Source organism: Phodopus roborovskii, unplaced genomic scaffold, assembly GCF_943737965.1.
Source record: "Phodopus roborovskii unplaced genomic scaffold, PHOROB, whole genome shotgun sequence".
NCBI lineage: Eukaryota > Metazoa > Chordata > Mammalia > Rodentia > Cricetidae > Phodopus > Phodopus roborovskii.
In genome coordinates, this window is record NW_026125506.1 from 11,934,380 (window position 1) to 11,958,668 (window position 24,289).

The following is a 24,289-nucleotide window of genomic DNA, read 5'->3' on the forward strand; positions in this document are numbered from 1 at the left end:
CACTAGGGCCAGGGATTAAAGGGTTAAGAGTTAAAGCCCATGGGCAGGCACAGGAGCACCTGGTAAGTCCATACACCACTGAAGAGAATGTCTCTCATGAATCACCCCTTCCCCAGTTACTACTAACCCTCCTGGATAGATAAGGTCTCAAGAGCCCCTCCCAGACCCATGACATAAAGCTGACAAGACTGAGAGCCTGAGGCTAGTGAGTTCCAAGCCAGGCTATGTAATGCAATAACTGTCAAAAAAGTGAAAGAAAAGAATACCAAGAAATCCTGAAATAAACTTCCTAAACATGCAGATGAGCCAAAAGGTAACCACAAACAACCTAAAAAAATCCTATACAGAATAAAACTGAGAAAAACTTCATATACACAATATCTTAGTCTAGCTCAAAAGTGATAAATAAACCAAGCACAGTGACCAATGCTTGTAATCCCAGCACCTGGGAGGGTAAGACAAGAGACATAAGATAACTTTTAAATTTTTCGGGGAGGTGGTGGTGGTGGTGGTGGTGTGGTGGTGCACATCTTTAATCCCAGCACTCTGGGAAGCTGAGGCAAGCAGATCTCTGTGAGTGCAAGGCCAGTCTGGTCTACAGAGTGAGTTCCAGGACAATCAGAGCTGTGGCTGTGACCCAGAGAAACCCTGTCTGAAAACAAAACAAAACAAAAAAAACAATGTGGGTGGGGAGTAGGTACTGGCTGCTTTTCTACAGGATTCAGGTTCAATTCCTAGCCTTCTCATGGTAGCTTACAACTATCTGTAACTCCAGTTTCTGGGAATCTAACACCTTCTTCTGGCTTCTGTGAGCACCAGGCATGCACATGGTACACATACATACAAGCAAAATATTTTTTAAGCAAAGGAAAGAAGTTATTTTGTTTTGTTTTTACAACTTATTTTCTGGGTGTTTTTTTTTTTTTTTTTTTTTTTTTTTTTTTTTTTTTTTGGTTTTTCAAGACAGGGTTTCTCCATAGCTTTGGAACCTGTCCTGGGACTCTCTCTCTGTAGATCAGGCTGGCCTTGAATTCACAGATATCCATCTGCCTCCTGAGTGCTGGGATCAAAGGCATGAGCCACCACTGCCTGGCCCTAATTTTAACTTATTTTTACTAGGGAGGGGAGGGACAAGCATGTGGAGGTCTGAGGACAATTTTGTGAAGTTGGTTCTCTCCTTTCATCTTTGTATGGGTTCAAGATAAAACTCAGGTCAACATCTTTACTTGCTGAACAATCTCACTGGGCCTTGCTCCCCATCTTATTTTTTGAGACGGGATCTCTCATTCTACCTAGAGCTCACTAATTTGGCTAGACTAGCTCACCAGCAATCCCCAGGGATTCTCTGTCTCCAATGCCCCATCACTGGAAATACAGCAGGTAGGTGCCACCATGCCTGGATTTGTCTGTTTGTTTGTTTTGAAACAGGGTCTCTCTATGTAGCCCTGGCTGTCCTGGAACTATACAGAAGAGACTGGCCTGGAATCATAGAGATCCACCTGCCTCTGTCTCCCAAGTACTGGGATTAAAGGTGTGCCCCATCACACCTGGCCTCACACCTAGATTTTTTTTACTTCAATCCTGGTTATCCAAACTCAAGCTCAGATCCTTATGCTTATGCAGTAAGTGCATTATTGGCTGAGCCATTTCCATGCCTGGCAGCCAGCTTTAAAAAAAAAAAATTAACATGAGTGTGTTTGTATGTTATGTATCTGTAGTATACTTATGTGGGTACAGAGAAGCCAGAAAAGAACATCAAATATCCCTGTCACTAAGTGGTGGTGCACACCTTTAATCACAGGGTTTGGGAGGCAGAGGCATTTGGAGTTCAGTGAGTTCGAAACCAGCCTGGTCTACAAAGTGAGTTCCAGAACAGTCAGGACAGAGAAACCCTGCTTCAAAAAAAAAAAAAAAGTCTTTGTCTACTGCTCTCTTACATACTCCCGTAGGACATTGTCTCTCACTGAACAGAAGTTTGCTATTTAAGGTAGGATAGCCGGCCAACTAGCTCTTGGAATTCACCTTTCTCCACCCCCAATGATGGATCACAGGCCTGTTCAGTGTGTCTGATTTTTTAATATGTGTACTATGTATTTCAACTCAGCTCTTGATGCTTGCAAAACAAGTGCTCTTACCCACTGAGCAATCTCCCCAGCCAGTGGTTTAATTTATTGAGACTGGGTCTTATGTAGCACAAGCTGACACAGAACCAACAAATAGTTAAACATACAGACCCAGCAGCCTTAAAATGAACAAGATGAAAAAGCAAGCTACTTCTCTCTAACAAGCATAAGGAACAAAAGATGACAGTAAACAAAGTAGTCACTATTAAAATGATCACTGTGAAGAAACCTGTTTAGACACTCCAGGGCCAAAAGAAGCCAGTGAGAATCAGAAAATTAATTGGCTCCTTAATTCAAAAGGTGTTACAAGGGAATCTTACTTACTGCTTCTACCAATCAAGCCCTTACAGAGCAATTTATAAAATCAACCTGTCAGCATTAAGTGTTGGTTTGAGAGAATCCTACAATAAGACACTGACAGTAAATAGAAAGGTTTGTAGCATTTTTTCCAGAAAAGTCAGAAGTAGACATAATTCTCTGAAAAATTAAGTCATACTTGAAAATTATATGGTTTTAAAACTTAGGCTGTATGACACAGTATGGAGTACAAGTTGTACTCAGAGTGGTTTTTTTAAAGGGAGGGGAAAGAGGCAGAGACAGAGAAAAAATGCAACCAGCCCTAGCAGAGGACTAGGACATTAGACAACGCTTTTTTTAAGGAGGAACTCTAAGCTCTGATGCAACTGCCTGAGAATATGAATATCTGCTTGGCTCAGTGGAATGAAGACTACTGTTCTTTATGACTTACATACACAAAAACAGCCTCCCAAAATTCTTCCTTCTGCAAAAGAATGTGAAAAAATAAACCCAGAAAGCTAAATAATTTGAGCTATTCTGTTCATTTATGCAATATTCTGCAAAATTCCCAGTGATTCTGTAGTTCTGATATATATCTCTGCTTAGAAACAGATCTTAAAGCAAACTAAGATTACTAGCTTTGGTTATATCTCCCAGAACTTAAGGTCCGCAGCAGTCAATTATACTAATGTGTAAATGGGAATAAGATGCTTAATATAGCAACATAAAATTTTAGACTCAAAGAGACCTTAGCAATCTAGTTCAAGGAACTGACTTTACCACTGAGGAAACAAATTCTTATTACTTAACAGTCTATGACTTAAACGCCAATCTCTAGATAGACTCCTGACCCAAAAGCACGCTGGCAAACAAGTTTCTGATCTGTTAAGTACACAGAGAGATGAAGTCATTTCAGGCGTATTGAATTGTCTTCCTTCCAGTCCTCACAGAGGAATAAAAGAGGGTGCAGTGCTGCTGTTCCTTCACAGAGCACATGGCTGACACTGACGGCAAAAGCACACCAACTGTTCACAGGAAGAAAAGTACACAGACGAGACCTCCCTCATTATTTGGGGTTTGTGCTCCCCTCCGTGAAAGCTTTTGTTTTTGCTCTGCAAATGTACAACTATAATAGCTGCTGTGGGTCTTGAGAGCAAATGAAAAAAACATTTCCATATTGATGATACTGCAGATGATGATGTCAAAAGAAGCCATCAGTCTATTAAATGCACGCACAAATCCACCACTGTCTCCAGCAGTCAGCCTAGATGCCATCGGGGAAACACAGAATTGCTGCTTTCATTTGGATTTTAAGTGCCAACTTCAGTGTTGGTCACCATCATATGTAGCTAATCTGCAATGCAGACACACAACAAGTTCTACCAGACCTTAGAACGAAAACTCCACCTTTAATTAAACCTTGAGAAAGAAAACTAGGGAGTATACAAAGGGCCTGAAAGCTGGCAAGGCACAAGTTCTGACAGGGGAGCACAAGTTGCTTTTCCATTCGGAACATTTAAGTCCTTGTAAATCACAAGTTCCCCAATGACAGCTGCTCATTAAAACATGCCCTTTCAATCACTCAAGTCACTCCTACTCAAAATTAACTTTGTAAACATGGCAGAAAGAAAGGTTTAATTTCCCAAACCAAGAAACCTCAGTGTCTTCCAGTACAATTTAAATGGCAGGATAATACTGCTAGTTGAAAGGGGCTGAAGGGTGGAAGAAGAGTCTTTACTGAGTTTACACCCATTGATCCACTTAAAGTACATGACCGATACTAAGCAACTGTTGTCCACAACTTATACATGAAAGAACTGGGCTCCAAAGGTTTGTATAGTCTTCTACAAAATAACAGCCCTGGAGTTTGCAGTCATAGTAGCACATACCTAGGACTCCAGACCACAGCAGCAGCAGCACATCACTAGTTCAAAGATACCCTTGGCTCCAGAAATTTGTTTATTTTTTAAATATCAACAGCAGACAGATGGTGGTAGCTCACCCCTTTAGTCCCAGCACTTGGGAGACAGAGGCAGGTGGATCTCCATGAGTTCAAGGACAGCATGGTTTACAGAGTGAGTTCCAGGACAGCCAGGGCTACACAACGAAATTGTCTCAAAAAAAGAAAAGAAAAGATCTCTAGGAAAATATCCTTACTATCACCTGTTTTTCCTGAAAGGGGAAAGAGAGGGCCCAAATATTTCAAGGTTCTACATGAGTTAAAGAATGAGTAGGACCAGAAAAATGGCTCAGTGGACAAGAGCACTATGCTGCCAAGCCTAGTCACTCTAGTTCCAACCCTGGAAACCACATGGTGAAAGGCAAGAATGGACTCCCCTTTACTGTCCTCTCTGTGGTTTGAATGACTGTGTCGCAGTGGCTCAGGTATTTGAACACTTGGTCCCAGGTGATGCTGTCTGAGGAGGTAGAACAGCATCACCAGGCGTGGGCTTTGAGAGTTCACAGCTTCACCCACTTCCAGACTTTCTGTTTCATGCTTGCAGGTGAAAATGTAATCTCTCAGCTTTCTGCTCCTACCCCCTGCTGCCATGCCTCCTCTGCCAGTATAGACTCTCCCCCTGGAACCACAAACCCAAATAAACTCTCTTCTCTAAGCTGATTTGGTCCTGATGTTTTATCACAGCAGCAGTGAGATAACTAACCTACCTATCCTCTGACCTACACACACACACACACACACACACACACACACACACACACACACACACACACACACGTAAAATAAAATGAAATAAAAATAATCTGTACAGTCAGGAATGAAAAAACTAATCAGAGTTGCCTTTCTGGTATACATCAAACCCAAATTCCATATGATTTGCACATCCTGAACATCTGGATCCTTAGGCCCTTGGCTTCAAAAATAGCATTGACAATCAAGGACTTGCCACTTCCAAGTGTCAAAAAATGGGCAGACTCTTCAACTGGGATTTAATCCAAACTTAGATATAAGTAAGCAAGGGAGAATATAAACACCAAACCACATAATTCAAGTTGGAAGCACACTGAGCCATATGATTACATAAAATTTAAGGAAGCAAAATGTCTCCCTTAGTCTCATGAAGATTCCTGAGAAGACACACAACACATAGACGAAAACACAGGCTTCCCCAGGGACTAAGATGCCAGATAGGCTTCCACAGAGATTCTGTAACGGGACTATTTGCTCTTTTCAAGGACTTTGCAAAAAAATACTTTTAAGATGTTGTTGCTGGACCACAATAAACAGACAGTCAAAAAACAGACCCACCCATTGAGTTAGTGCTAATGGAATCTGTCCTAGAAGTGCCAGATGGAGATTTAAGGGGGAAAAAAAAAACCTCTTCACTGACTGTGGCCAAGATTCCTTGGTACCTCATGCCAGGTCCAGGATATTAACCCAGATGTCCTAGCCAAATTCAAGGTTGGTTAAGTACAATCTGCCAACCTATTAAAAAAAAAATGGAGTGGGAGAAGCTCCTTCTGTACCCTCAATACAATCTGAAGAGGTCACTCTTCCTAAAATTCCTGTACCATCAGCCAACATTCCCTTAAAACAAATGCTGATCTAAAGCAGATAGATTCTTGAGTTCCACCTATATGGGAAACATGCCCTATGTTTATTAAAAATCTATAAGATGCTGTAATAATTTAAAGCCTCCTTAAACAGCTGTCTAAAAAAATTATATACAGAATATTACAGACACTGTTTTCCAATTAAGATTGAAAATACAACCGTGCATTGGTAGCACACATCTTTAATCCCAGCACTCAGGAGGCAGAGGCAGGCGGATCTCTGTGAGTTCGAGACCAGCCTGCTCTACAAGGGCTAGTTCCAGGACAGCCTCCAAAGCCACAGAGAAACCCTGTCTCAAAAAACAAAAACAACAACAAAAAAAGATTGAAAATACTTACATAAAAGTTTATGTTAAACTAGATTTAAACCAACCAGGCAGTGGCAGCACATGCCTTGAATTTCAGTACTTGGGAGGCAGAGGCAGATGAATTGCTTGAGTTTGAGGCCAGCCTGGTCTACAGAGTAAGTTCCAGGACAGCCAGGACTACATAGAAAAATCCTGTCTTGTAAACTGTGACACCCCCACACACAAACTGCCCCTCAAAAAAGAAACAGAAAGTGAACCATGAAACCTTTTTTTCTCGTTTTGTTGTTGTTTTCTTTTTTATTTTATGTATTTGCATATTTATTTTTGGTTTTTTGAGACAAGGTTTCTCTGTGTAGCTTTGGAACCTGTCCTAGAACTCGCCCTGTAGACCAGGCTGGCCTCGAACTCACACAGATCGGCCTGCCTAAGCCTCCCAAGTACTGGGATTAAAGGGGTGCCACACCACAACCTGGCTTGCTGTTTTTGTTTTTCAAGGGAACCATGAAACCTTTAAGACTAAAAAGCAGGGCTGTGCTGCCAAAAGTACAACTGGGGAAGAGAGCATATGCAGATGTCATGGCATAGACCCCTTCCTGGGTTAAACAAAGATCCTGGTTGATGTACAAAAATAGCTAAGTATAAACTGGAGATGGCTCAATGGCTAAAAGCACTGGTGGTTCTTCCAGAAGATAGAGATTCAATTCCCAGCATCTATACGGAGACTTAAACCATCTGTGACTCCAATTCCAGGAGATCTAACTGCCTCCTCTGGCCTCCACAAGAACAGCATCAATGTACACAGACATACATGCAGGCAAAAATTCATACACAGGCTTTTTCATGTTAATAGGAAAGTATCAAAGTATATATTTGGGGCTGGAGAGATGTCTCAGTGGTTAAGAGCACTGGCTGCTCCTCCAGAACTCAGGATATGTCCTCAGCTACAGCCACTAACTGCACCTCCTGTGCGGTCACTACATTCCCTTTTAAAAGATGGGCCTGCCTACCTCCAGTCTCTCTCTTTCTCTTTCTCCCTTTCCCTCTCTCTCCTCTTCTGACACCTTTGTCCCCAGAGAATGGTCTCTGCCCCTTCTCTCTCCTCTTCAAATAAACCTAGTGGAACCTTGTTGCATGGTATGGCTTTTCTTCACAGCATTTTTAAATAAATTACAACACAGGGGATCTGACACCCTCACACTAATGCACATAAAATAAATTATATTTAAAAAGTACATACTCAATAGAAAGGTGTGGAGGGGGTCAAATCTGTATATCAAGTACCTGGCTAGCCAACTTTTGAGCATCCACTGACTTGACTGCTCTATTTCCCAAGTATTTTGTTCATTTATTAAAATAACTAGGGCTCAGTTCTTGCTCTGCTTTCGTTAACTATGAGACTTTTGAGCCAGACTTTAAATTCTCCCTATTTTTAATTCAACCTTGATCACAACAGAAAGCTGGGCATGGTAGTCAGTGCCTATAATCCCAACTACTGCAGAGATTAAGGTGGGAGGATGGTGAACTATAGCTGATCAGAGGCAACATATAACATCCCATTTTTTTTTTTTAAGACAAGTATGGAGCCTGGTAGTGATGGCACATATCTTTAATCCCAGCACTTAGGAGGCAGAGGCAGGTGGATCTCTAAATTCAGGACCAGTCATCTAACACTTCATAGACAGTTGCCTTTAGTTATTTAAATTACAGTTAATTCATGTCGTATATATGTGTATGAGGTCAAAAGACAGCTTTCCAGGAGTCTCCTATGAATCAGATTTAAGGGCAAGCATCTTTACTACCTTCCAAACTATTTTGCTAATCCCAGTTGGCTTTTTTATCTGTTTTTAGAGTTTTTGGAGACAAGATTTCACTGTGTATCCTTGGCTGGCCTAGAACTTGCTCTGTAGTCCAGGCTGGCTTCAAACACACAAAGATCTGCCTGCCTCTGCCTCACAAGCTCAAGAATTAAAGGCATGCACTACCATTATGATGCATGCCTTTAATTCCTGCTGGGAATTATAGGTCAACTGGCTTTTTAATGCCAACAAATATTAAGCAATCTCCTTGTGTCTTTACTACGATCACTTGGTTTTTTTTTTTTTTTTTCTTTCTTTCTTTCTTTCTTTCTTTCTTTCTTTAGCTCTGACATCTACAAAGCCAGTCTTACATTTTATGAATCACATAATTTCAAACATTTTGAGCACAAAAATGGTAAAATTCTGTAGAGGATTCCAAATGTGAGGGGCAGGGGGAGGAAAGCCCCTTGCCTTTGGTAGGTAAATTCTAAAAGAAACAAATCTATTTATAAATAAAAATGAAGAACCCCAGAAAGTCAACATAAAGTCTTAAAAGTTCCTACCTTGTATGGTGATACAAGAAGACCAACTTATCCCTTTCACACAACCCTCTGGATTTCAAACCCAACAGACAGCACTTAGACAAAGAGCCAAGAAGCTGGAGAGTCAGTTAAGCACCTATTGCTGTTGCAGAGAATCCAGGTTTGTTTCCCAGCATTCACATGACAGCTCACAAACACCCATAATTCCAGGGACGCACATAAAACATGCAGGCAAACACTCTTACAAATACAAATAAATATATCTTAGAAAAGAGGGTGCTGCAGAGATGCCTTAGCAGTTAAGAGCAAGTGCTGTTCTTGCAGAGGATCTGAGCTGGGTTCTTAACACCCATATTGGGTGGCTGACAACTACTTGTAACTGCAGCTCTCATCTGGCCTTCCTGGGCAGTGTGTATGTGTGTGCACGCACACGAGAGTGTGCATACCTACAATTAAACAGGGACAGAAAGATATCTCAAAGGTTAAAAGTGCTTAATCCTCTTGCAAAGGACTTGGGTTTAATTGCCAGAACCCAAATGGTAGCTCACAACCATCTGTAACTCCAGTTATAGGGGATCCAACATCCTCCTTGGCCTCCTCTAACACCTGGCAGACACACAGTGCACTTACATTCAAGCAAATACTCATACACATAAAGTAAAAATAAATCATTAAAATTAAATTAATTAAAAAGTTAAAAAGTCACATTGGAGATGTGGCACAGTGCTTGCCTAGCATGCCCTCAGTTCAATCCCAAACATGGTTGTTAATGGAAAAAAAAAGGAATCAAACATTACTGAGTTAATCCACACACATAATGGGTCATGTAATAAAGTTAATATGAGAAACTGGGTAAAAATAATAAATAATAAAAATATTAAACCTCCAGAGCTAGAAAGATGGCTTCATCAGGAAAAGGTGCTTGCATCCGGATCTGACAGTCTGAGTTTGATCTACTGGGACTACACCATAGGACAGACCTTGATTCACTGGATTTACATGGCAGAAGGAAAGACTCTGCTCCCACAGTTATCTGGCTTCTGACCTCCACAAGCTTGTTATGGTACACAGGTACCCACCCACATACAGACACAAGCACACACACTAAATATATAACGTGCATAAAACTAATTTTTAGAAACGATTAAACTCCTGGACGTTTATATCCTTAAAGTACCAGGTTGGCTTGCTTGTTTGTGCTCAACAATGACAAAGTAGGAAGCCGAATGGCTTTCTCTGTTCCTCAACAAGGTGCTTAACTCTCAGACGAACACTCACCACCTCCTTGGCTTTAATACAATGTCCAACCTTGCTTTTTTGCCACCGATTCACTGTTCAGACAAAATTACTAGGCAGACTGAAGTACAACTCCGGACAACAACACTCAATGGCTATGACTCTGACCTTTCAACGCCCTCTCGGTAAAATGAGGCTGACAACTACCTCCCTAGGTTGGGTGGATTACACGAGATTAAATACCCTATCTAACTTGCCCAGAGCCTGGCCGTAGGAAGTCCTCCATAAATGTTAATTGTTATTATTTCTGGAAGAAGAAATGCCCCCGAGGCTGAAGAGCCACATACCTGAGGATTCTTGCCTAGAAGCCAAACACTGCTCTCCTGATTGGGAGCCACTAATAAGAGTAATAATAATAATAATAAAATAATAATAATAATAATAATAATAATAATAATAATAATAATAATAATATCATCCTAGGATCGGAATCATGAGATTGCAGCAGCCAGTCACGGCATAAATACTTACACAACCCCAAGCAGCCAGGCACAGTCCTGGCCTAGAAGAGGAAAAGGGAAGAGGCCAAGCTGCTGAAATCACTCACACACACACACACACACACACACACACACACACACACACACACACACCCCACAGTCACAGAGATTACAGAGACACACAGTCTCACACACACAGGAACACACACACAAAAGAAAAGGAGGAAATTACAGAATCATCTCCACGCTCCTTTAATACGAACAAACAAAAAAAGTAATTGGTGCCCAAGTTCTTCCTAAAAACAGGTATCCACACCGATTACAGACTTAACGTGTCATTTCTTCATACCCGAGAGGTGGGGCTGGGCAGGGAGGAAGGGGGTGGTGCGCGGTTCCTGCCAGATGGGAAAGCCACGCTAAGTGGAGAGGCTGCGGGGTTTCAGGGCTGGACTCCGGAATCAAAACCCCGTATTTTTTATTTTTTTTTACTTTTTCCCTAACAGCGCAAGATCTCCAAATTCGAGAGAAAACCAGAAGGCTCTGCTTTTAAATTCCCCCCGCCCGCCCCCACCCCCGAGCAAGTGTCATCTATCTCCCGCGCCAATCCCCGGCCGCGGGAGCAGGTTCGGGTTACCCGGCAGCGGTGATTTCAGAGCTCTGGCTCCCCACGTCGCCCTCCCACCTCCTCAGAGCCCAAGGTCCAAGGGGTCTGAAGGAAAACAAAAGCCCAGGGCCGAGCAGGGACGAGGCCGGGCCGACCCGGGCCCGGCTCAGGCGACACCGGCAAGGGCGCCCTCCATGCCGGCTCGCGGGCACCCGGCGTCCCCGGCCTGACTGAGCAAGGCTCAGCTGACGGAGTGGCGGCGTCCAGGGCAACAGGTCCAACCGGACCCGCGGCCTCCGCGAGGGGCACAGCGGTCCGCGGAGCCCCGGGCCCAGCCTCCGGAGCCGAGGAGAGGACGCGCGCGGGCAGAGGGGGAGAGAGCGCGAGCGAGCGGCGCCCGAGGCGGCCGCGCAGGGGCGAGGAGTCCACGCTCCATCTTGAGGCGGCGGGAGGAAGGCAAGGCCCAGGCGGCGGCTGACAGGGCCGGCCGCGCGCGGCTCGCAGCCAGCCGGGTCCTCGCGGGCGCTGCCTCCTCACCGCCCGCCACCCGCACGGGTGCGCCCGTGTCTCCTCAGCCGCGGCCCGGGTACGTGGCGGGAGCTGGCGGCGAGCCTTCCCTCCCAGCCAACCCCGGACCGCAGCGGCGGGAAGGAGCGGGGAGGAGGGTGGGACGGCGAGGAAGAAGAGAGAGAGAAGGAACAGGCCCGCGCTTCGCTCACCGCCTGGGACGCCGCGGACCTCCGCCACCTGCCTCACAGCAGCAGCAGCAGCCGCCGCGGCCGCCGCCTCCCGCCTCCCCGGCTCTTGGGCTCGGGGCGGGGAAGAGAACGTGACGCGCCGCCGCCGCGGGGCCGGGACAAGACGCCGCGCCGCCCCTCCCAGCGCCCGAGCCGCTGCGGCTCGCCCGCTCCCCGCCGCCCCTTTGTCTGCGCGCCCCGAAATCCTCCCCGGTCCACCGCGATGACGAGCGAGATGCTCGGGACCGACCGAGAGGCCTGCAGCCGCGGGCGCCTCGGCATTTCAGGCTATTCCCGCCCTCCTAGCAAAAGTGTGCCCGGAATTTGCAAGTCACCCCGGATGGCTACACGTCGACCTGACCACAGCCGGCTGCTGGGATGGGGTGGGGTGCTGCTGGGGATGAAGGGGGGGGGAGTGTGTGTGTGTGTGTGTGTGTGTGTGTGTGTGTGTGTGTGTGTGTGTGTGTGTGTGTGTGAGAGAGAGAGAGAGAGAGAGATTGAGATTGAGATTGATTCATTTCTTTCGCCTCCCCTTCTCGCCCAGAGCGGGATGAGAAATCCGTTTACAAGTTGGAAGAGAGATGCCCATGTGCAGGCTAAACTTGGGATGGACCGTCTCTGCTCTCCAGGAAAGCACTGAGGGGTTTAAATAAATAAATAAATAAATAAATAAATAAATAAATAAATAAATAAATAAAAATGCTTTGAGACAAGCCCCGGACTGCAGCCCGTTAGTTTAAAGAAAAGCCTCTTTTATTCGCCCCAGTCGTTTGGACAGAAGCCCAGGTTAATGTCCCATCGAGCTCCTCCCCAACTAGGGATCCCCTTGAAAAAAGCTTTTGAAAGGGACTGGAGAGGACGCTGCAGCAGCCGGCTCATGGCTGCAGAACCAGAGGGCGGCCAGCATTTCGCTCCCATGGACCATGACAACCCCAGAAGTTTTTGCAGTTCCTGGCAGCTGTTGGAAGCCCAGGATTTTGCAGCGACTCCTTGGTGTAGAAGGGGCCACAGGCTTCCTCCTCCTTCCCGGTAGGAGAAAACATTCCGAGGGTGACCTCTCTTGTTGACCTTTATTCAAAACATCATTGTGTCTGAACAAGAAAGGAACTCCACTGGAAATGCACTTAGTTCTGAACAAAGTAAATTGATCTGCAGACCCACCTGTCTATTTAAGCCTTAAATCACAATTAATAATAGATAATCTGTTACCTAATCCCCCCTGGGCCTGCTAAATGATCTCCAAGATCAAGAGGTCAAGATAGTACCTTGGAATCCAGAGTTCATTCCTACTCAGAAAAGTAGTCCTCACATCCCCCACACCCCGAACTCCACCCCGTTCATCTTTTTTGTTTTTGTTTTTGTTTTTCTGAGACAGGGTTTCTCTGTATTCTCTGCATTGTTTTGGAGCCTGTCCTGGAACTTGATCCATAGACCAGGCTGCACAGAGATCCGCTTGCCTCTGCTTCCAGAGTGCTGGGATCAAAGGCGTGCACCACAAACACCCGGCGTACCATTCACCTATTAAGCATCTCAAGTAGTCATAGATACCATAGAATGTGGCGAAAAGCACTGTCAGTGATGGAGTCAATATACACTTCCGGGTTTTGCTTTATGTTTTGAGCCCATGTTTTGTTTTGTTTTGTTTTTTGTCGTCCCCCCCCCCCATAGAGTTTCTCTGTGTAGCATTGTAGACCAGGCTGGCTTGGAACTCACAGAGATCTGCCTGCCTCTGCCCCCTGAGTGCTGGGATTAAAGGCACATGCCACCACCACCAGGCTGAACCCATCTTTTTAAATATGTTTATTTATTTTTGAGACTGTCTATATAGTCCTGGCAGTCCTGGAACTCACTGTAGTGATGAGATTAAAGGCAGACGTTCCCTTCTGCACCGGCAAGCCTATGACTTTTTTGTTATTGGGGTTTACTTTATTGTTTATTGAGACAGGGTCTTACTATATAGCTCTGGCTGTCCTGGAACTCACTACATAGTTGTACCTATTCTCCTGCCTCTCGACTTGGTGATGGGGTTAAAGACATGTGATACCATCCCTGGATGCTTGAGGTTTTATATATATATATATATATATATATATATATATATATATATATATATATGTATATATATATATATTATTGTGTGTGGGTAGAGGAGGGACATGCAAATCTCGTTCTACCTTCACATGGGCTCCAGGATTTGAACTCAGTTCTCCAGGTTTGCTAGGCAAAACTTGGGAACCATCTTGTTGGTCCCTGTTGAGCCTATCTTTATTTAAAATATATTAATTTGCATTTTTTGTTTTTTATTTTCTTTTTTTGAAGAATTCATTAAACTGACCACAGTGGTATGTCTATTAATTCAAATATTTGCGAAGTGGAAGCGAGAGATCCTAAACGCGGAGTGATCCTCTGCCACACGCAGTGTTTGAGGCCAGCCTGTGTTACTGATACCCTGTCTAGGAAGTTTGGTGATGCAAACCTTTCATCCTAACACTTGGGAGGCAGAGGCAGGCAGATCTCTGAGTCTGAAGCCATCATAGTCTGGGCCAGTGAGATAAAGGTGCCCACCACTAAGCCTGAAGATCCAAATTAAATTCCTGAGACCCACTTGGTGAAAAAGAATACCAACTTCCAATAGCTCTCCTCTGTCTGGTACATAAGCACGGTGGCACATGCATGCTCCTACCCCACAGGTACACACAAAACAAGATATCACTGAAACAAAAAGGTCTTTCGCGAAGTTACTTGCTGGCCAAGCCACTGTGCTTTGTTCGATTGTTCTCCATTGGGGTCTTTTATAAGTGAAGATAATCTTAAATTCTTGGTCCTCCTGCTTCTGCTTCCCAAGTCCTAGGATTACCAGCATGTGCTATCACATCTGTTTTATGGTGCTGGGATGCAATAGAGTCTCTTGTATGCTAGGCAAGCACTCTACCAACTCTCGTACATTCCTGTGATTTCATTGTTGTTGTTGTTGTTGTTTTGTTTTGTTTTGTTTTTTGCAAGCTCTTGTAAAACATGTAGACCCATGGCCTTGAATTCACAGAGCTCTGTCTGCCTCTGCCTCTGGAGTGCTGGGATTAAAGGCATTTGCCAGACAGCATGCCTGGACAGCCCCTTATTTGTTTTTGGAGACATGGTCTCAAGTAGCCCAAGCTATACTCAAACTTGCTATATAGCTAAGGATGATCTTAAATTTCTGAGCCTCCTGCCTAGCCTTCCAGGCCCTGGTATTAACAGTCCTGTGCCACCAAACCCAGATTTCATAGTTTTGTTTGGTTGGTTGGTTGGGTTTTTTGTTTTGTTTTGTTTTGAGATAGGGTTTCTCCTTGTAGCCCTGGCTGTCCTGGAATTCACTCTGTAGACCAGGCTGGCCTCAAACACCGAGATCTGCCTGCCTCTGCCTCCCAAGTGCTGGGATTAAAGGTGTGTGCCACCACCAACCAGCTTCCGTGTGTTTTTTCAAAACGTGTGTCATCTGTAAAAGTACAGGAGCTAGGGATATAATTCAGTTCATATGGTATTTGCCTTCCATGCATATAGTCCTGGGCTTAATTCCCTATTACCACAGAAAATTATGCATAGTGACACTTAGGTATAATCTTAGCGCTCTGGAAGTAGAGGCAAGAGGATCAGAAGTTCAAGATCATCTTCAGCTGCATAACGAGTTCAAAGCCAACTTTGGCTATATGAGAACTCGTTAAATAAATAAAATAAGCTGGGTGATGGTGGTGAATAACTTTAATCCCAGTGCTGAAGAGGCAGAAGCAGTTGGATCTCTGAGTTCCAGGCCAACCTAGTCTACAGAGCAAGTTCTAGGACAGCCAGGACTACACAGAGAAACCTGTAACTTTGTTCGGGTTTCTACTGCTGTAAAGAGACACCAGGACCATGGCAACTCTTATAAAGGAAAAACATTTAATTAGAGGGGCTTACATTTTCAGATCAAAGTCCATTATTGGAGGAAGTCAGAAAAGGAACTCAAGTAGAGCTGGAACCTTGGAGGCAGGAGCTGACACAGATCAAGGAGAGGAGCTGCTTACTGGCTTTCTCACAGTTCAGAGTTTTAGCCCTTTATCATTATTGTGGGAAATGGCAGCATGCAAGCAGACACAATGATGGAGAGGTAGCTGAAGTCTTCACCTTGACTCACAGGCAGTAGGAAGTGGTCTGAGACACTGGGCATGACTTGAGCATATATGACACCTCAAAGCTGGCCTCCACAGTGACACATTTCCTCCAACAAGACCATAAGTACTCCAACAAAGTCACACCTCCCAATAGTACCACCACCACACCCTATCTCAAAAAAAGAAAGCTGGAGATGAGACCCTAGATCCAACAAAGATTTATTTTCATTCTTTCAGTCTCTCCTTTCTTCCTACTTATTCGCTGGGTTGAATTTTTAGGAGAACTTGATGGAGTATGTTAGGTAGAGACGTTCCTTTACCTACTAAGCCGTCTCACCCTCATTTAACTTTTTTCTATTTCTTTTTGTTTAGACAGGATTTTGCTTTGTTACTGTAAGCTGTCCCAGAACATACCACGTAAGACCAGGCTGGTTTTAAACTCACAGAGATCTGCCTGCTTCTGCTTCCCAAGTGCTAGGAGAATGCTATTTCTATAAGCAATGCTGCCACTTCTGGTTTTATAGAATTTTTTTTTTTTTTTAAACAGAAGTGATAAGAGAATGACAGGCTGCTATGGGTAGATTCCCAGGATCACAAAAGCACCATTGTACACATGCAATTAACAAAGAGCAACAGTAGGCACGTCATCATGTAACCGGCATTTCAAGCCTTCTAAATAGACTAGGGCTTTGAGTACATACTTCTTTATACTTCTGGGGTAGGACAACATCACTTTTTGCCACCACATTTTTAAGGTTCTGTGGCATTTTTTTTTAATCCAGTAAAGCAAAATATTTGTGAAATGGGTACTTGATGCAGTAGGGTCTGATCAGTGCACAAAAGCATCTGAGACCATCTTCAACAGAAATCCAACACAGTCGTTGGTGGTGGTGAACCCTGTCTTGAAAAGAAATTATCATCAATCTCTCAAAAAGCAGAAATGGGTTTTCTGAGTCATTACTTCATGTCCCTCGCCTCACTTGGTCACCAGGCCTGAGAGCCATGAATTAATGCCCTTGGCATCCCGGATGAGCGTCCCCCACACTGCACCACACACACTCGCACTGCGCCACACAGGTTCACACTGCACCACAGGCTCACACTGCACCACACACGCTCACACTGCTGCACACATGCTCACACTGTACCACACACTCACACTCTGGAACGGAACGACAGGAAAAATGTGAATGCACAAACTGGCACCTTTAGTGAGGAAGTTAATTTTAATTTAATAAGCTTGTTATTGTCAAGTGTGGTTTCAGGCTGCTAAAGTTAGCACTCCTTTCTCTGATGGTGTTAAGGACTTTAGCTCCAAAGCAAAATTAGTTTGTATTTTCTTTCTTTCTTTCTTCTTCTTCTTCTTCTTTTTTTTTTTTTTTTTTTTTTTTTTTTTTTTGTTAGACATTGTATGTTGGCCTTACATATGCTAAGGATGAATAGTGGAACCCCGACTGAAAACTACCAGAAAAGTAGATCCAGATGAATTTGTGTGTGCTAAAAAATAAAATAAAATAAAACAAACAAAACAAGGGTTTCAATCTATAGCCCAGGATGGCTTGAACTAGCTATGCAGACCAAGCTGGCTCAAACTTAGAGATCCACCTGCCTCTGTGTTATTTTAATTTTTTTTTTTTTTTGAAATGGGGTTTCTCTGTGTAACCATCATGGTTGTGCTGTAGTTTGCTCTGTAGACCAGCCTGGCCTCTAACTCACGGAGATCTGCTTGCCTCTGCCTCCCAAGTGCTGGGATCAAAGGTGTGTGCCACTGTACCCAGCTTGAATTTGTTATTTTTACAGGGGGAAATGATGTAGTTCAGTGGTGGAGTGATTGTCTAGCACGGAGGAAGCCCTAGGTTTGATCCATGAGCTCAACAAGAAGGGCAAGGTTGTGGCTTAAGAGTGATGTGTTATGTGTCATGTTGACAAGGGGTCAGTTGCACCGGCTAGTTTTATGTCCACTTGGCACAAGCTAAGTCATCTGAGAGGATGGAATTTCAATTGAGAAAATGACTCCATAAGATCAGGCTGTAGGCAAGCCTGGAGGACATTTTCTTAATTTTCTTCATTAGTCCATTGTGGGTGGTACCATCCTTGGGCTGGCGGTCCTATCTGAAAGCAGACTACTGAGTAAACCAAGAAGAGCAAGGCAGTAAGCAGCACCCTCCATGGCCTCTGCATCAGCACCAGCCTCCAGGTTCCTGCTCTTTTAAATTGCTGTCCTGACTTGCTTCAGTAATGGATGAAGATGTAAAAGTGTAAGCCAAATAAACCTGTTTCCTCTCCCATTTGCTTTTGGTCATGGTGTTTCACCATAGCAATGGTAACCGTTGCTAAGACAAAAATGAGGATGCTTGATCTACAGAGGGAGTTCCACCAGTCAGGGCTAGTTAGTGAGACTTAATGTAAAAAAAACAACAAACAACACACATACATGTATTATTTACATATACACACATAGTATACAAACGTATAAACACACATGCCTTAAATCTATATGTAGATCCGCAGACACAGCTTAGCGGTAGACTGCTTGCCTCACACATACAATTCACAAATTCAACACTTACAAGAACAAACAAAATAAAAACTGAGGAAATGATTGGGAAGAAAACCAGTCACATTTTCCATGCACTCAAGCCAAAAACACTGGCAGAATAATAAGCCATGGGGCACAGCTTCAGACCTCTGCTTCTGAATGGCAGGGACTAATCATTAAATGTCATAACCCTGTGTCTTTGGGAGAAGAAGAGGTAAAGTGTCATTATTCCCCCATCACATGAAAGAAGCAAGAGCAGGTAAATTAGACACTCACAGCTACAGGGGTGAGGACCACACATAACTATAGCCCATAGGCCTTGCCCCCAAACGGACAGGTGTGGGTCTCTGCATGCCATGTCTTGGCAACTACTGAGCTGAACCATATGAAATTGTTGATACTCAGTTACTTTCATCTTTTATGTATTTATTTATGTATCATTTTCTGTATTTATTGATTGGTTTATTTAGAGTGTGCTTGAGCATGCATGACCCAGGGCATATGATCAGAGGACAACTTGTGAGAGTTGGTTCTTTCTATCCATCAGGTGGGTTCAAGGACCATCAGGCCTGGCAGTGAGAGCCTTTCCCTGCTGAGTAATTTCACTGGCCAATATGTGTTTTTAAATATTTACTTATTTCAGAGACAGTGTCTCATGTAACCCAACCTGTCCTCAAACTCACTATATAGCTAGAACACCAGTGAATTTCTATCCCCTGGCTGGTAATAGGGACATGTGCCACCAACTCCAGTCTATGTGGTGCAGGGGATCAATGCAGGCCCTTCCTATGTGCCTGGCAAATACTCTACCCACCGGGCTATACCACCAGTACTTACTGTTTTTCCTGTAAAAATGACAAATTTATCTGGGCATAGTAGTACATACAGGAGGCAAGTGGATCTCTTCGAGTTCCAGGCCAGCTTAGTTTACATTTAGAGTTCTATCTAGGGCTATCTAGACCCTTTCTGAAAAACAGAAAAAACAAACATGGAGCCTAGAGGGATGCCTCAGCAGTTAAAGCACTTATTGTTCTTGCAAAGGCCCCCAGGTTCAATTTCTCTTTTCTCTCCTTTTTTTTTTTTTTTGTTGTTGTTTTCAAGACAGGGGTTCTCTGTGTGGCAAGCCTAGCTGTCCTAGAACTTGCTCTGTAGACCAGGCTGGCCTGGAACTCAGAATTTTATCTGCCTCTCCAGTGCCGAGGTTAAAAGGTGTGTGCCACCACTGCCTGGCCATTTTCAAGCTCTGTAAAGTTCAGACATTCTAGCATATCACGTATCCCTACACCCAGTGCATAAACATAAATGTGTTGTCTGAGTGAAAAAAAAAAAAAAAAAAAAGCAAGGCATTTCAGGAGGCAAAAATCTCAGCACTCAGGAGGCGGAGATAGGAGGATCTCAGTGAGTTCCAGACCAGCTTGGTCTACAAAGTGAGTTCCAGGACAGGCTCCAAAGCTGCAGAGAAACCCTGTCTTGAAAAAAACAAAAATAAAATAAAATATTGATTGGCAGGAGGGTAGGAGAGCATCTGTTTGGAGAATGGCCTTGAGGCAGGAGGATTGTAAGTCTGACAGTAGCCTGGGTGAAGCCATCAGCAATATGAAAAGGTATTTGCCACTAAGCCTGAAGACCTGACTTCTACACCGTCAGCCTACAAGGTGGAAGGAGACAACTTCCAAAAGTTGTCATATGCCTTTCACATGTGCATTGTAGCATGCTCATGCCCATGAACATACATATACCTCTCCTTACACACATGCACAAAATCAAAGTAAATAAATAATAAGTAAATAAACATGAAATAAAAATTTACAACAGCAATCCCCCAAACTACTGACTTAACTAATCACTTTTTTTTTTTCTTTTAGTGTGTCAAAACAGAGTTTGGGTTTCTATTGTTGTGAAGAGACACCATGACCACAGCAACTTTTATAAGGAAAACATTTAATCAGGGTGGCTCACAGGTTCAGTCCATTGTCATCATGGAAGGGAGCATGGTGGGGTGCAGATAGACATGATGCTGGAGAAGTAGCTGAGAGTCCTATGTCTTACAAGCAACAGGAAGTTGACTGTCACACTGGGCGATAGCTTGAGCATAGAAGAACTCAAAGCCCACCCCCATAGTGACACGCATCCTCCAACAGGGCCACACCTACTCCAACAAAGCCACAGTTCATAGTGCTACTCCCTTTGGGGCCATTTTCTTTCAAACTACCATATTTCACACTCTGGCCCCCAAAGGCTTGTAGCCATATCAGGATGTAAAAATGCATTCAGTCCAACTTCAAAAGTCCCCATAGTCTATAACATCTCAGTCTCAAACTTGTTTCAAAGTCTAAGTCTCTTCTGTAAAATTAAAATCAAAAAGTACATCACATACTTCCAACATATAATGGCACAGGATATACACTAACAATCAAAAATGTAGGGCCTGGTGAGGAAATATCGGACCAAAGCAAGACTGAAAACCAGAAGGGCAAATTCCAAACTCTGTATCTCTAAGTCTGAAGTCAAAACACTCTCCAACTCTGTTCAGCTCTGTTGACTGTGACACACTTCTGTCTCTTGAGCTGGTTCTAGTGTTAGCAGCTCTCCTTGGCAGGGTTCCCAGGACTCTGGCATCTCCAACATTTTGGATTCTTCAAGGCAATCCAGACTTCAACTTCACAGTTTCACGCAATGGCCTCTCTAGGCCTCCATTCAGGGACACCCCTGACACATGCCTGCCCTCAGTAGTTTTCCATGGCTGCAGAGGAAGATTCCACAGCCCCTTTCTTCTATCCTTAACTCTAAAGCCATAACCACTTGGCTGAAGCTGTCCGTTCTGCTGTTTGCTGGGGCTGGGGCATGGCCCCTTGTTCAGTTACATCTTCTCCAACTCTCTGATTTTGATGGCTCCCTTCACTGCCTAAGCTTGGCTGTTCTCAACTTGCTCTGTGCCCAGGCTGGCCTCAAACTCACAAATATCCACCTGCCTCTGCCTCCCGAATGCTGGGATTAAAGGGTCCACCACCACTGCCTAGTCACATTTTTAAATACTAAAGGGCTGAGGCTATAGGTCGTCATGAACCTAGGCTGGTCTTGAATGTTGTTAAATGGTGTGTGTGTGTGTGTGTGTGTGTGTGTGTGTGTGTGTGTGTGTGTGTGATAGGAGTTTCTCTATTTACTGGTCCTTGCTGTGTAGTAGATTACATTGATCTCTGCTGGGATTAAAGGCATGTGTAACTTAAAGACAGGGCTTCTCTGTATTGGAGCCTATCCAGGAACTAGCTCTGTAGACTAGGCTGGCCTCAAACTCACAGAGAACTGCCTGCCTCTGCCTCCAGAGCACTGGGATTAAAGGTGTGTGTTGCCTGTTGAAGTAACACTTTCTTAAAGTTTCCTCTTTTTCCTTTTCATGGATTTACTTAAGAGTTATTTTATGTTTATGAGTGTTGTGTTTGCAGTACCTTCAGAAGTCAGAAGAGGGAGTAGGATTCTCTAGAACTAGAGTTACAGCCAGTTGAGAACCACCAAGTGAGTGCTGAGGACAAATCCTGGGTCCCCTGGAAGAACATCTAGTACTCTTAATCACTGAGCCATCTCTCCAGCCAGCCCCTTTTTGTGGTATTTAAAAGAAGGGTCTTTTATAGCCCAGTCAGGCCTAAAAGTAACTATTTAGACCAGGCTAACTTTGAACTTGCTGTGAGTCTCCTGACTCTGCCTCCAAACTTGACATTACAGGCATGAGAAACCGGGGTGCCTTCAGGAGTCTTTCCCCTTTATTGGCTAACAGTGAAAGGTCTCTAGTTAGGTGGTTGCATTCTCTCTGCCTGCTGAGGGTTCTGTGTGAGAAACCCTGGTTATCATGGTCTGCCAAGTTTGGGAGGACTTACTCCTGTCTGCATTAAGGGGATCAAACAGACATCAATTAGTGGTGACCAATTGTGATACAAACACATACAATCTGAATTTAAACATGATATTTCAGGCCAGTCATAAGACAAACAAATCCTGAAGAGAACATTCTATTTTTGGAGACCACGTGGATAAGACTGGCGTGATAGAAATTCAGTGCTCTCAAATGAGGGAGGATTGTTAATGTTACTTTGACAGGCACATCCCAGAAGCTGGCCTACATGAGCTAAGTAGGTTTTTTGGTTCATTTTGTTCTGTCTTAAGGTTGAGTCTTGAGCTATGTAGCTTTGGTTGGCCTGGAATTTGCTATATAAATGAGGCTGGCCTTTCCTTTAACTCACAGAGATCTTCCTGGGATTAAAGGCATGAGTCATCATGACCAGACTGAATTTCTGGTACACAATCCAGTCATAGATATGTTCTGCCTCACCATGGGTCTAAACTCAAAGCAACAAGAACTATGAAGTGAAGCTATATGCCCAAGCAAATCCTACCCCAATCAAGTAATAGGAAGTCTATGTGAATGAGATGGCTCAATAAATAAAGGTTCTTGGTGCCAAATCTGAGAATCAGAGTTCAATCCCCAAGACTCACATGATAGGAGAGAACCTATTCCCACAAGTGGTCCCATGACCTTCAAATGTGTGCCCTGGTATGAACACACACACACACACAATAGTTTAAAACATTAAAAGTAGAAGAAGGAAGGGAGGAGAAAAAGAGAAGAGGAGAAGAAAGTCAAACTAGTACAGTAAGACAGGATCCTGGGCCAGGCAGTGGTAGCACACACCTTTAATCCCAGCACTCAGGAGGCAGAGGCAGGCGGAGCTCTAAGAGTTCAAGGCTAGCCTGGTCTACAGAGCTAGTTCCAGGACAGGCTCCAAAGGAATACAGAGGAACCCTGTCTCAAAGAAAAACAAAACAAAACAAAACAGGGTCCTGCTGTGAAGCTGCCCTGGCTAGTGTAGAAGTCACAATCCTGACTTAGCCATTTTAGAGCTGGGTTACAGGTGCATGCCACCATCCCAGCTAGGCAACCCATTCTTCTGCTACACACCTGCTAAGCCTGTCCTGATTTCTGACTGTCTTGAGACCATTTTCAACTATTCTAACATATCAGGGCCCATTAGTTCTCAGTGCTCCCAGTATAAGCTTGAGGACAGCCTGGGCTGGGCCGGTGAAGAGAACTGTGGTTGTTTTGAAGACCCTAGGTCAGAACTGGCACAATCAGTGTGTGGAAGAGAAGGGAACTCCTTAGTCCGTGAGAAATTAGCCTTGGGTTGAATCCCACAGCCTGTCTGGATCAGTTTCATTTGTCATTCTCAGTTATGACTAATGCCCAAGCCGCTGCGACGACTGAAATTGAGAACTCATTGTGTTATGAGGTCACCCTGCAGAGAAGCAGTGTCAGCTGAGAGGCCCCATAGAGGGCTGGAGAAAGGCTCCAGCTCTTATCATTGTAGTCCTTCCTAGGGTCACAAAATTCCAAAAATACCATGTCATTGGCAGTTTTGTATGAAAAACCCCATTTCCCATTGCTTCGGATATATAGGAGGATTGGGATTATAAATATATAAATGTTATATGTTAATAGATATACTGGTCTTTTGAAAGAGTCCTGCTATGTAGCAATGGCTACCCTGGAAATTGCTATATACACCAGACTGGCCTTGGATTTACAAAGATCCACCTGCCCCTGCCTCTCTAGTACTGGGATTAAAGGTGTACACCACAATGCTCAGCAGGTTCTCTTCTACTGTGTGGGTCCTGAGGATAGAACCAGGATGACTTTAAAACTGCTGTGTAGCTGAGGATGATCTTGATCTTCTAATTCTCCTGACTCCATCTCGAGTGCTGGGATTACAGGCGTTCATGGTGGTGCTGACTTCTAAGGCATTGGGGTGGGAACCCAGGGCTTTGTGCATGCTGGGTTAGCACTCTACCACCTGAGCTCCACTCCCAGCCCTGAAGGGATGTTCACAGAATGAGGGCCAGTGGGACCATTGATGTTTG

At 44.1% G+C, this 24,289-nt stretch overlaps 1 protein-coding gene across 7 annotated transcripts in view; it reads right to left on the bottom strand.

The window, feature by feature from the left end:
• Positions 1-11,848, bottom strand: part of Clip1 (CAP-Gly domain containing linker protein 1) — a 106,091-nt gene extending 94,243 nt beyond the window's left edge. For all 7 annotated transcript variants that reach the window (XM_051176652.1, XM_051176651.1, XM_051176649.1 and 4 more), the window contains exon 1: positions 11,699-11,848. The gene's annotated coding sequence lies outside the window, so the exon portion shown is untranslated. The remainder of the gene's footprint in view (positions 1-11,698) is intronic.
• Positions 11,849-24,289: the final 12,441 nt, after the last annotated feature.